This window comes from Pinus tabuliformis, chromosome X (assembly GCF_031772625.1).
Source record: "Pinus tabuliformis cultivar Carrire ecotype Pingquan chromosome X, CPIR1, whole genome shotgun sequence".
NCBI classification, from domain to species: domain Eukaryota; kingdom Viridiplantae; phylum Streptophyta; class Pinopsida; order Pinales; family Pinaceae; genus Pinus; species Pinus tabuliformis.
In genome coordinates this window covers 771060783-771073121 of record NC_142308.1, presented here as the reverse complement: position 1 = coordinate 771073121, position 12339 = coordinate 771060783, and the positions used below count along the sequence as shown (strand labels likewise).

Genomic DNA, 12339 nt, shown 5'->3' with positions numbered 1-12339 from the left:
AGAGGTTGATGGCAAAAGTCGAAGAAGGGGTTTTTTAGTCAAGAGTTTTGTATAGGCTCAAGCCCGTAACCAACTTTTCCACCCCTAGTAACTCATTAAGACAAGTTTGCAACCCTTTTTGCCTCTTGAGCTCGCTACTTCTCACTATATCTTCCAGACCACTCGTTAAAACCTTAGAAATAGAGATTGTCGGAGGGGTTTTTGGGCTTACTTGTAAACCCGCTAACGTCGTGACAGAAATGCCTGCCAATACTGCACCATCCTGACCTTCATGAACTTCAAAGTCCAGAAACCAGCAAACCACCCTTGAGGAAGGGGGTTTTGACTCCTCTAGCAACCCTAGGCCACTGCCCTAATTCCATGCCGGTTCCGTACGAAAACTTTTGCCAAGTGGAGACCTAGCTGGCAAGAGCACCTTCGCAGGATTCTGTTGCATCGGTTCTAAATCCAAAACTGACAGAATGTCCTTAAGAGCCAGTTCCATATCCACATAGTTGGTCGGGTTCACCATCCTGGTAACAGTGTAAAGAGGAAAAAACAAATAAAACTAACTCTTGACTAAAACGACTGGCGAAAGCTCCGAGTAGGCTAAAGAACCCAAAACAACGAAACCTTCCTCGCGTAGTACGACCCCAGGTGACCTGAGATCCCAGAAAAAGCAAGGAGGCTCAGTATGAAAATGAGGAAATACAAGCAGCACGAGGTATTGAAAACTGAGGAGGTGGTAAACGTTGAGAGTCACAAAGGATGCATCCGGTCATCCAAATGAAAAACACAGTGAAAAATGAAAACAAAGTAAAAACGTTCACCCAAATAATCCCGCCGCCTTGGAATGCTCACAACTCCCTCAACACCCAGCCCAAGGACTAGCCCAGCAACTATGTGGCTGCCCCAACACCTGCTACGAGTAACATTTGTCTCCACAGTCCTCCATCGCTGCCAGGTCCTAGGTCACCTTGGTATGATCTTGACTTGTCAAAATATTTATACCCAATACACTTTTACAATTTATGAAAAACCTAAAATATAACCTACTTAAACTCATTAAATAAAATATATAAAGCCTTTCTCTACATACATTTATTTTATATATCCATTACCTTCTAAGTCATCAAATAAACAATAAAAAGCACACTTTAAATGACACTTGCTAATTTAGATGAATATGAAAAGCAAAAAATATATTAAGACTTGATAATGGTTACAAGGATGAAAACAATGTTGCATCATTTACCATTCTAAGTAATAATTAAAAAATTCAAAAAAAAGATAATTTGGATAAATAGAAAGCCCAGAATATTTGGTAATGATTACAAAGTGCAAACAATGTTGCATCATTTACCATTCTAAAAAAAATTAAAAGAATAAATAAACCATTCTAAGTAATATTAAAAGATTCACATACCATGGTAAGTAATGATTAAAAGATGAGATGAACTATTCTAAATAATGATTAAAAGACTCATTTAATATTATTTATAATGATTAAAAAATAGGACAAACTATTTTGGATAATAATTAAAAGATTACCATTGTAAGTAATGATTAAAAGATTGGATTAACCCTTCTAAATAATGATTAAAAGATTGGATTAACGTGCATGATCTCTGCAGCAGAGCATGACGATTCAACGGCAGCCTCAAGAGACAGCTCAAGTCCTGTTATGGGAGCTATCGGTAAATACTGATGTACTAATAGATTGAACGACATCGTTTACAGAATAGATATGACTGATTGATAAAGGCTTACATATATTGATTACATAATTGGGTATTGTGGGGTGCCCGTCTCTGAAAGGGGAGGTATACAGCTAAGACATCTTGGCGTTGGAGAGGATAACAGGAGACATACGCAATCAGTTTCGACGTTGCAGAGTTGGGTAGGCGATGCGTTCCCGGACAGATTGACGAGAATTTGGTGAAGGAGATTAGAAAGGAAGAAGATGATGAAGTTGCAGTTGAACATTTACGTCGGAGGAGGATACAAAATCTTGCCAATTTCGAATCTAAATTTTTGTAGATCACAGAAGACAGACCAGAGGTGTAACATTGGTGGTGAGAATGGTTTCCACTGTGGGCAATTATGATTATTCCGAGTCGTTCTTTGTCCTCTCTTCAACTTCTTTCTTTCTATTTTTCATGACGGGATTTCCTCTTCCTTTCTGGTTCTGCTTTCTCCCTGTGATCTTCTTCTTTCCTCCTGTTTTCTGTTTCTATCTCTGATCATCATTTAGTCTTTGTTGGAGTCTAGTAGTGGAAATATTAAGGAAAGTCCTAATAGCTGATATGTTGGTTATGGGTTTGATATTTGCTATTCATTTACGCACTGATTTGTGAAGGAAGGTGGAGGGTATTTATTGTTTTCTCTTCTTGATGCAGCGACGGTTTCAGAAAATGAAGATAAGGCACTGTCGTAAATTACTTACCATGGCGACATCCGCAGAAGGTTCTTCTCTTCACCTCTTGGCTTCGTCTCTTGGCTTCGTAGAGGAGAGTTCACAAACATAGCCTCCTGTCCCGCCCCAGCTCATGGAAGGATTGCAAGGCAGCGCCATTCCTCTGTTTCTTACTAAGACCTATGACATGGTGGAGCATCCTTGGATAGACCCAGTCGCCTCCTGAAGCAGCCCGGGCAACATTTTTATTATTCGAGATGCCCACCGATTCTCTCAAAATCTGCTGCCGCGTTGTTTCAAGCGCAACAACTTCTCTGGCTTCGTTCGCCAGCTTAACACTTAAGTGAGTTTTTCTGTTTCCTTCAATTTTCAGGGACATTGTATTGCTTGAACCATTTTGTTTTGGTATTGATTCTGTGGAGTATATTGTTTTTCTTTCTTTTGTATTAAGCTTTAGTATAGTTGTTAGTTATTCGTCTTAGCTTCTGTGTCAAAATTCCTTTTACATTGGTTATTGAGGTTTGGTTACGAGGTCAGTCCAGGACGTCAAATAAGTCCTGTATACCATGGGGTGGCAAAGTAGAACATGTGCGCTATGATCTGCAAACTCGTCCATAGAAAGTCCACTGGTGTCATCCTGTTAAGTTTCATGGAAAATGATCCTCTGACGCACCATATTCTAGATAACTCCTGAGGAAATAATATTTATCCATCTATGTATCAGGAACAACGATACGAGTTCTTGAATTAATGCTGTACCAATTTGAGGTCGAGCACCTCAGAAATGTAATCCCCTGGTTCAACCAATAGAAAACTTCGATACTTACAATTGCCATATAGATGACCCCTCTGTTCATGTTGCACTTACCAATTCTCAAGAATTGAAAAACTTCCTTCGATACTTACAATTGCCATAGGAAGAAAACCAACACCCTTCTTTAGTTCTTGTAGTCCAATGACCAATATGCTGGTTGGAGATGTCACCATGCAATGGTCACTGTTTCCATTCATTGGTTTATAGTTCAATCCTGGGTCAAGAGTACAAATATGTGCTACTGCTAAAGCAAGTTCTTCACTGTTTCCATTCATTGGTTTATAGTTCAATCCTGGGTCAAGAGTACAAATATGTGCTACTGCTAAAGCAAGTTCTTCTTTTAGACATGCGTTTTCAACCTCCATTTTACTTGTTCCAATAATTTCATCACTATCACATCCTTTATCAAACATCTAAGGTTATATTCCTTACCAGAATTTATAGGACCATCTTCATTTGGGACTGAATGATAGCTACCGCTTTAGAGAACGAGTTTTTCACGTGCAGATTACGATCAACCTTAGGCAGTGGCCCTACTAAGGCTTCTGGAGCCAACCATGCTAGGTCTGCATCATTAATGCCAATCAAGTTGACGTCAAATAACCCATAGCTGCTAAGACATCCTGAGGAGTATGTGCAAGCAAATATTTTAAGGGTTGTCCTGGTCTGATCACTTTAGTCTTTCTTATTCTATTCCTTGGCTTGCTTGCCTTATATGGAGTTTTGTCGATGTCCTCCTTCTAGCCACCTCTATAAAGCAATCCTGATATGCTGCACCAATTCTGCAACTCAGTTCAACAAATATCTCATCCTTCTGGCTTTGTGGAGTCTTCAATGCTTCTTGTCAAACAGAATTTGCATCAACCCATTGACCTTGGAATTGCCTTAAACCAAAGTTCAAGGCACCAATTTCATCCTTAATGGCCCGCACATTACTTTTTGCTGGAAGGATCTGCTTTTTCAGGGAATCCCACTATTGATCTAGAATTTTATTACGTTCCTGAATTCTCTCAATGTGGCCAAATGATTTTTTCATGTCACACAACATGACTTTCTTCTTGTAAAATAATACTCTTTTGGTCAATTCTATTTTGTACCTGGTTTATCTGCTCATCATTTTTTTTTAACCTTAGTCTTTGTCCAACATTATTCATTGGGGTAGCTGTATCTTTGTATCTTTCATGTTTTATGGTTTTACCTTGACCTTTCTTACAAGCTTTTCTAGACCTTTCTCCAGTATGATTGGTCTAATTTTGGGATTTCAAACAACTGGATTATGTATTACTAGACAAGCTTGCTTCTGCATTAGGTGCGTTTAATGGTGTTCCTCCATAACTTCAGCCCACTTGCATTTCCTCAAACATGAGCAGAATATTGACCACCTCCCCTTTGGCTTAGTCTTTTTTTTTTTTTGCATCCCCTTTTGCAACACAACCAAGCATAAACTGTACAACGACCTTAGCTCCACTCTCAATAATATGCCTTCCACTATCTCTAATGGTGTCTCTTCATATTTAAGAATTTGAGGATATGTAAGCATATGAAAAGAGTCAGAGAGGACGTTTATTTGATCATTGATAATATCTAACTCCTCAAACATCCCAAGATTTCCAATAGATCGTGGGAACTTGTGTAAGTTAGCAAAATTGCTGCCAACATTAAGCTTAACAAGATTTGTGGAAAGGCACAAACTCTTCGGTATCAATTCCATTTCATTAAAGCTTACATCAAGTTCTTTCAAATTGGTTAAAGAACCCATTGTTGACGGAAGGCTCTTTGTTCCGTTATATTTCTATTTTAGGACTTGTAATGATTCAAGCTTGGCAATAACTTTACACAAAGCTTTGAGTTGATTGTATTTTGCTTGAAGCTCAACAACATATTGATCAATTGACAATTGTATACGGTAGCTCTTCAATTTTATTTGTCTCAATACTCAGTGTTTTCAAATTGCTAAGCTGTCTAACAGACTCGGGCAGTGATGAAAGTTGATTTGAACTCAAGTCCAAGGATACAATCCGAGAAAGCTTTCCAACTGAAGCAGGTAGAGTCTATAAGTGATTGCCATGCAAGTCTAGATCGGTTAGATTGGGCAACTCACCAATGGAATCTAGAAGATTCATTAGCTGATTTGCATGAGTATCCTGTTTCTTTAACTTGGAAAATCCTTCAATTTTCCTAGGAAGGGTCACTATCCTGTTTTCAAACAAAATGATTTCAGTAAGATTATTAAGCTTTCCAATTGAGTCAGGCAACCACTCAACTTGGTCCATCAATCTTCCTTGAAGATCCAACTTCTTAGCATCTTCCTTGGCATTTATCTCAATCAGGCTGGCAAGCTTTATTAAACTGAGCTTTTGTTCCCCTTCAACATCTATGTTGTCTATAATCAGTCCCACAAAATTCTTGTTTTCTACTTTGGCTCCTACAGAATTCCTTTTACCCTCTTCAACATTCTCCTCCCCTTTAGATCCACTCATGACAGAGTACCTGTTAACAAGTGTTGGATTGCCAATTTCCCTAGAATCCATGACAGCATGAATGTCTCCATGTGGTCAACATCATTCAGATCAGTTGCCTTGACGGAGCTAGTTTCTAGGGAAATTGAAATTTCTTCTAAAACACTGCCTATAAGGGATTGATAGAAGAAACATTTTGGTACTTTTCCACATAAAAACCACGACAAATTGGGAGGATACTATGGATGCCAACAACATCTCTAAAGGAGGGAGGGGAGAAGAAGGATCTACCCCTTTCTAGATCAAATTTGCGAGACTCAATGCGATTAAAGGCAACACAACATCAACTCCTAGTAGGGGAGGATACGCGTATTCTTCTTTTAAAACAATGGCAACAATGCCCTTAATGGAGGAGGGTATTATTCTTTTCAAATGATTGAACCATTTGGGTTTAAGGTAGATAGGATTGCTAGGGTTCTTTAGGGAAATTTCTAGGTTTCAGTTCAAAGGGAAAGGTTCCTGAACACACACAACCAAGGAATCACCAGGAGAGTAAAACCTCGACAAAATAGTTTAAATGGTTTATGAAAAAAATGGTGATGTAGGATAAAACATCAATGCCTTAGCTTACCAATATATATTTTTAGGGGCATATGGGGTTAAGGAACAATTCAATTGGAGAGAAATGGAGTGGATTTAGGTTCAAAGACTAGAGAAAACTGACTTGTGCTCCCTAGAGATTTGACCATGTTAGAAAATCAGAAAGGCAGTAAATCGATAATTACTTGTGATGTTTCTTATTATTAAGATTCTTTATATCTTCTTTCTTTAGTTCATCAACCAATTACCAAAAGCAGCAGCACATAAAACAATAGACACCAGATGTAGGCACATGCTAGGGCAAAACCTCCTTCGAGGGGAAAACCCAATCAAGATAATTCTTCCTTCCAATAGTATTCTTTGAGACTCTTCACCCTAGACCAAGACCAAATCTTCCCTCCACACCAAGTCAGCCTCCAAGAATTTCGACCTCTTCCCATCAACTTCCACTATGCAGCAACTTACGACAACTGGCAGCGTTCGACAACAATGAAACTTGGAAGACTTCGATCTCCCAATCCAGGATATGAAATAGAGAGAGACACCAAAATTTCGATTTTCTTTGTCTCCTTAGACTTGTGAAAATTCCAGAAGCCTGAGCTGTTGGCGTAAGAATTCCATTGGTCCCAGCTGGTAGTGACTCAAACAGAATAGCTACCCGCGAGCAGTATGTAACATAGTTGAATTGTGCAGGTGGATGAGAGACCAGAGCTTTTTGGGTAGCAGCTAGACCATGTTGACTATAGTCCCGTGGTAAGAGCAGTCGGAAGAGCTCCTCTGGTACCTTTCCGAACTCAATGGTTAGCATACCAATAGTGAGGAGTCTGTCGACGAACGATTAATTACAGCCTATCCTACCATTTAGGTAGGAATAGGCTTTGTTCAGATACTTGCTCTCATCTCTTGAATCTATGAGAGAGAGTGCCAGGCGAAGCATATACTTCACAATTAGAGCCGGGGACCGATAGACCTTAGACGGTCTTCGGGAGAAGAAGGTCTATCGGTCCCCGGCTCTAATTGTGAAGTATATGCTTCGCCTGGCACTCTCTCTCATAGATTCAAGAGATGAGAGCAAGTATCTGAACAAAGCCTATTCCTACCTAAATGGTAGGATAGGCTGTAATTAATCGTTCGTCGACAGACTCCTCACTATTGGTATGCTAACCATTGAGTTCGGAAAGGTACCAGAGGAGCTCTTCCGACTGCCTTTGCCTTGTGGAGAGGTGAATAATGACAAGGTGAGGGCAGTTGGTCGTATGGGCTAGATCTTGTAAAGTAAGAGAGGCGGGTGCCAAGGAGGTTGACTGGTCTTCGAGCTTTTGAAACCAACGACTGGGGCTCAGGCTCCCCACCAATGACAGGAGCCTCAATGGACTAGTTAGCCAGGTCCAGTAGTCTGTTTTAGGGATCACTTCGTGTTCGTAAAACCTATTGACACTGAGGCCATATAACCAACAGCACCTGTGAGACTGACAAGCTCTTCTAGCCCAGTGAGGTGAAAGAAAGTAGAGATCAAGCAAGCTTCGCTTTTGTAGAAGATGAAGGATACTTTATAGCCAGCACTTACAGGAAATACATAGATCAGATCTCGACCAAAGGCCCTAACGGGTGAGGGTGAGCTTGTCGAACTCTCGACAAAGGCCCGAAAGGGACTCGGCCGAGGTTACGAGGTCGAGGAGAGGTAACGTGTGAGGGTGAGCTTGCCGAACTCTCGACAACGGAGAGGTAACGTGTGAGGTCCGTCAGGGGCTCGACTGATAAGGAGAGGAGACGAACAACTCTCTTTTGGGGGAGGGGCCCCAAAAGCCGCCATCAACGCGAAGAACAAAAGGCCGCCATCGGCTCGGCCGAGGTTACGAGGTCGAGGAGAGGGAAAGATGTTCAAACCTCCGCCTCCTGAAAATGCAAGAAGAGGAGGGCCCTTACTTCTTAGGGGTCACTCACTATTCATATGGTGAGGGTGCGTTAGCACACTCGACTGTCCAGGAGAGGGATTTATCTCTCTATTTTCAGAAAATAGAGGGACTCATCCGAGGTTAGGAGGGTGAGGCCCGGAGGGATTTATTGCTCACCTTCCCTAAAAAGGTGAGGGACTCGACTCTTTTTTTACTTATTTGGGGGGGCCAATAAGTAAAATGAGAGATGATCAAATGATAGGTCAAACTTCACTAACCTCCACCACGGTCAAATGGCGAATCTCGTAGGGATAATGTCCAAAAGCTCCGCCAAGGGTGAGCAGCAGTCAGTGCACCCCTCAAGCCTAGTTACTTCCCAAATGGACTCAGTTATCGAATAAACCTGTTCACGACTTACCAAAGTTTCACCATCTGCTATTTTACCTACTGCCCACGGGTAGATATTAAACCTGTTCCCATAACAACCTGCTTTTACCGAAGAAGCTATGGGCTGCTCACGGGTATCTTTTAGACCTGGGCTCTATTCAAACAGCTGGTCCCAATTAGACTCTGGGCTTACCACACGGGTATCTATTAAAACAGTTCGCAAACAGCGGGTCCCAAGAGACATCTTATCCCAAATGCTCTGTTATACCTGCTGCATATAATCAACCTGCACAAATGGACTCTGTTCTCTAATCAAATGGAGCAAATAAACTATGTTACCTACTGCCCATGGTTTGTTATCTCATCAACCTGGAATAATCACACCCAGTCCCAGCATAACTATGTTCTCTAGAATACCACAGTGAAATACTGCCCGAAGTTACAACATCTGCTATGGTACCTACTGAGCATGGTTCTATATTCAACCTGCTATATCATTCAGATGGTTCCCCATTCTACTATGGGCTTCCCACGGGGCTCTAGTAAACCCGGTCTCTAATAAAAAAGCTGGTCCCAAATAATCTCTATATATAAGAAACCAGTTCACATTTTAGCTATGTAACTTACTACCCACGGTTGGTTTTCTAATAGCCCCTGGTCTCGATTCACCCAGTTGAGGTTCATGCCGCACCTTACAGCCACACACATCCAGTTGTTCTCTCTTCACGCCCAGGACCAACAGGCCTCAGTTCTCGAATCCACCGGTTACCAAATATTATAAGTTACCTACTGCCCACGGGAAGCTATTCAACCTGTTCGAATCACAAACAGTTGGTTACCAAAAAAACTAAGGTCTTACCACGGGACTATAGTCAACATGGTCTAGGTTCTACCCAAAAAGCTCTGGTCTCTCATCCACCTGCACAATTCAACTATGTTACATACTGCTCGCGGGTAGCTATTCTGTTTGAGTCACTACCAGCTGGGACCAATGGAATTCTTACGCCAACAGCTCAGTGGAGTCTGCTGCAGGTATTGAATCAACCAGCTGCTATTCAATAAGCTATTTTACCTAACGCTCACGGGTATCTATTCTACCTGCTATCGAATCTACCAGTTACCCAATAAGCTATTTTCTGCCCACGGGGAGCTATTCAATCTGTTCCCATCACAAACAGCTGTTACCCAATTAGCTTGCTTCTGCTCACGGGTATACGTTCGACCTGTTCTCATTTCACTCAGCTGTTTACAATTCAACTATGGACCTACTGCTCACGGATATCTAGTCAACCTGGGGCTCTCTTCAAGCAGCTGGTACAATTCAACTATGAGCCTACCGCGGGTTTCTATTCAACCTGGGCTATAGTCAATCAGCTGGGCCCAATAGCTAGCTTATCCCAAATGCTAAGCGGAACCTGCTGCAGTTCTATCATCCACCTGCCCCAATGGACTCTGTTATCTCATCAACCTGCCCAAAGAATCTCAGTTACCTACTGCCCGTGGTTAGTTCTAGAATCAACCTGGCCTCATCACACCCAGTTGAGAGAGAGTGAGTGAGTGAGGTCCCCCATATGCCACGAGACGAGATAGTGATTGAGTTCTCCCTAGTTTCCATCATACGCGAGAGAGAAGGCCCCCATCACAGGATACCCGAGAGAGGGAAGTCCCCCCATGTTCCCACCAGAGGACATTGAGAGCCATGTTGTTTCCATATGAGCATATTGATTGAGCCATGTTATCAACAGACGATATTTATTTATATATTCCCCATGGTGCCTTGGAACGGGAGCAGGAGAGATTGAGTTCCCCAAGTCGACGCCATACGAGGAGAGGGAGTTCAAGTTGTCACCTTACGAGATATCGATTGAGTTAAACGGGTTGAGAACTGAATCTTCTTCTGATGCTGCTGCTTAAACTGCTACGGGTAATGCTGTTGGTTCAACTGATGCTGATTGAAATGATCCTGGAACTGCTGCTCCTGGACCTGCTCCTGGGTCTACTGCTACTGCTTGTGCTTATGGAATTATAGCAGGAATATGATTCTATTTTATAGTGTTTGTTCGTATTTACTTGCCTACAGGAAGACTTTATGTTGGGCAGCTCAGTTGTGATGTGGGATCGTGGGAACTTACTTCTTGGATTTACTATTTACTTATAAGATCTTACACACTTGGGTTGGCACAGCATGGGCTATTACCCCTATTATGCTTAGCTTGCCTTTAACCAACAACCCACCTTTTACCAACCTATATTTCATACCTAACTTACCCCCCTACTTACTTATGCCCCAACCTAGTGCTTCAGCCATAAATCTCAGTAGGATAGGCATTAGGATATTTACCCTTTACCCTACCTTGCCTTATTAATTATTCTGGGTACCACTATTACCTATTGGTCCGGTCGAGCCTTGGCGATACTACTCAGCAGTAATTAGAACCCACTCCATTGCTAGGAATAGACAGACCTACCCGCCTTTCATTTCATGCCTGCCACCTTCTATTTACCCACCTTCAGACCTAGACCTTTTAGCCCTATAACACTTCCTGAATGAATCGCTTAGTTAGTGGGTACAGCAAGCACTATACTTCTCTTGTAGGGACGGGATGAACGAACCCGGCCAGCCAGCAGATACGATTGGATTTATTTAGACAGCCAGCATTGCTAGGAGATGCCCTGTGCCCACTTGCCTTTCATGTTAGTGCCTGCTACCAACCACCTGGAATGTGTGTACCAACCAGACCGGCTCACTTACCTGAACTTCTAGCATTCACGGGCGTTCGACTACACTTGCTGAAATATTATTACTTTGTATAGCACTATCTTCTCTTGTCGGGCCGGGTTGAAACCCCAGATACTGGTGATGAATTTAGACAGCCAGCATTCATTGCTAGGATATGCTTTTATCACACTTGTTGAAAGGACAGATTCTTTGGTGGTTGGAACAGCTCGCAAAATCCAATCACTATTTTACCTACCCTTCCCTTTCAACCCTTACTTTCCCGTGATCCCTATCGGTTATACCTTCGCCCCCCTCACCGAGTGGAGTGAGTGTTGCCCCCTCATTGGTGGTTACTCCCGATCTGAAGCACCCTTCTTCCATTCCATTATAAACGTAATTATAATATATATTATATACGTAATTACGTATATAATAACGGAGATCTCGCCGACCAGTCGAGGGGTGTCAAGTGCCTTAGCGAACACGCCGCCCAAAGTCTTCCTACGGCGAGTCGGATTGGCCCTGTTGGTCAATCATTGAACCGGTCTCAGATGCCATTTTCCGCCAATGAAAACACGTGAGAAAGTTGGGCTTTTTCGGAACTTCAACACCAAATTGTCGGGATCTCAACTTTTTGTGCTGCCAATCATAATAGTCCTTACCTTCAGGTCATTCCCGAGAGTGGTCACAGCCAGCCGGTCAATAGTCAGAAGTCATAGCTTATAATGGTTGTCATTGATGATAGCCGGTAGATAATTACAGGACCAGGAGTTGATCCCAGGAGTCAATGCCGGTACTCAAGAGTCAATGCTGGGACTCAATGGCTTTGACTCTATGGCTTGTACTCCATGCCAGTCAGCCAATAGGAGATCCGTACCGGGAGGTCCCGATACCCTGTTGCCGATACCCTGTTGCTGATACCCTGCCAACCGGTCAGTGCCGAGAGCCAGTGGTCAACAATAGTAAGGAGGTTGCGCCAGGAGGTCCATACCCAATCTCATTCCCAAGAAGTGGATTTACAAGAGCTGGTCGCTAATAAGGAGGTCGCCGAGCAGAAATACAAGTTGATG

At 42.3% G+C, this 12339-nt stretch overlaps 1 protein-coding gene and 1 pseudogene across 2 annotated transcripts in view; one reads left to right on the top strand and one right to left on the bottom strand.

Annotated features, from left to right (window-relative positions):
- The first annotated feature begins 1663 nt into the window (after positions 1–1663).
- Positions 1664–12339, top strand: part of LOC149142149 (uncharacterized) — a 382428-nt gene continuing 371752 nt past the window's right edge. Inside the window, exons 1-2 of one of the 2 annotated variants that reach the window (XM_089448053.1) lie at positions 1664–2054; positions 2379–2738. The gene's annotated coding sequence lies outside the window, so the exon portion shown is untranslated. The remainder of the gene's footprint in view (positions 2055–2378; positions 2739–12339) is intronic. The other variant, XM_089448051.1, reaches the window with a different exon arrangement.
- Positions 4525–5751, bottom strand: LOC149142152 (plant intracellular Ras-group-related LRR protein 4 pseudogene; annotated as a pseudogene).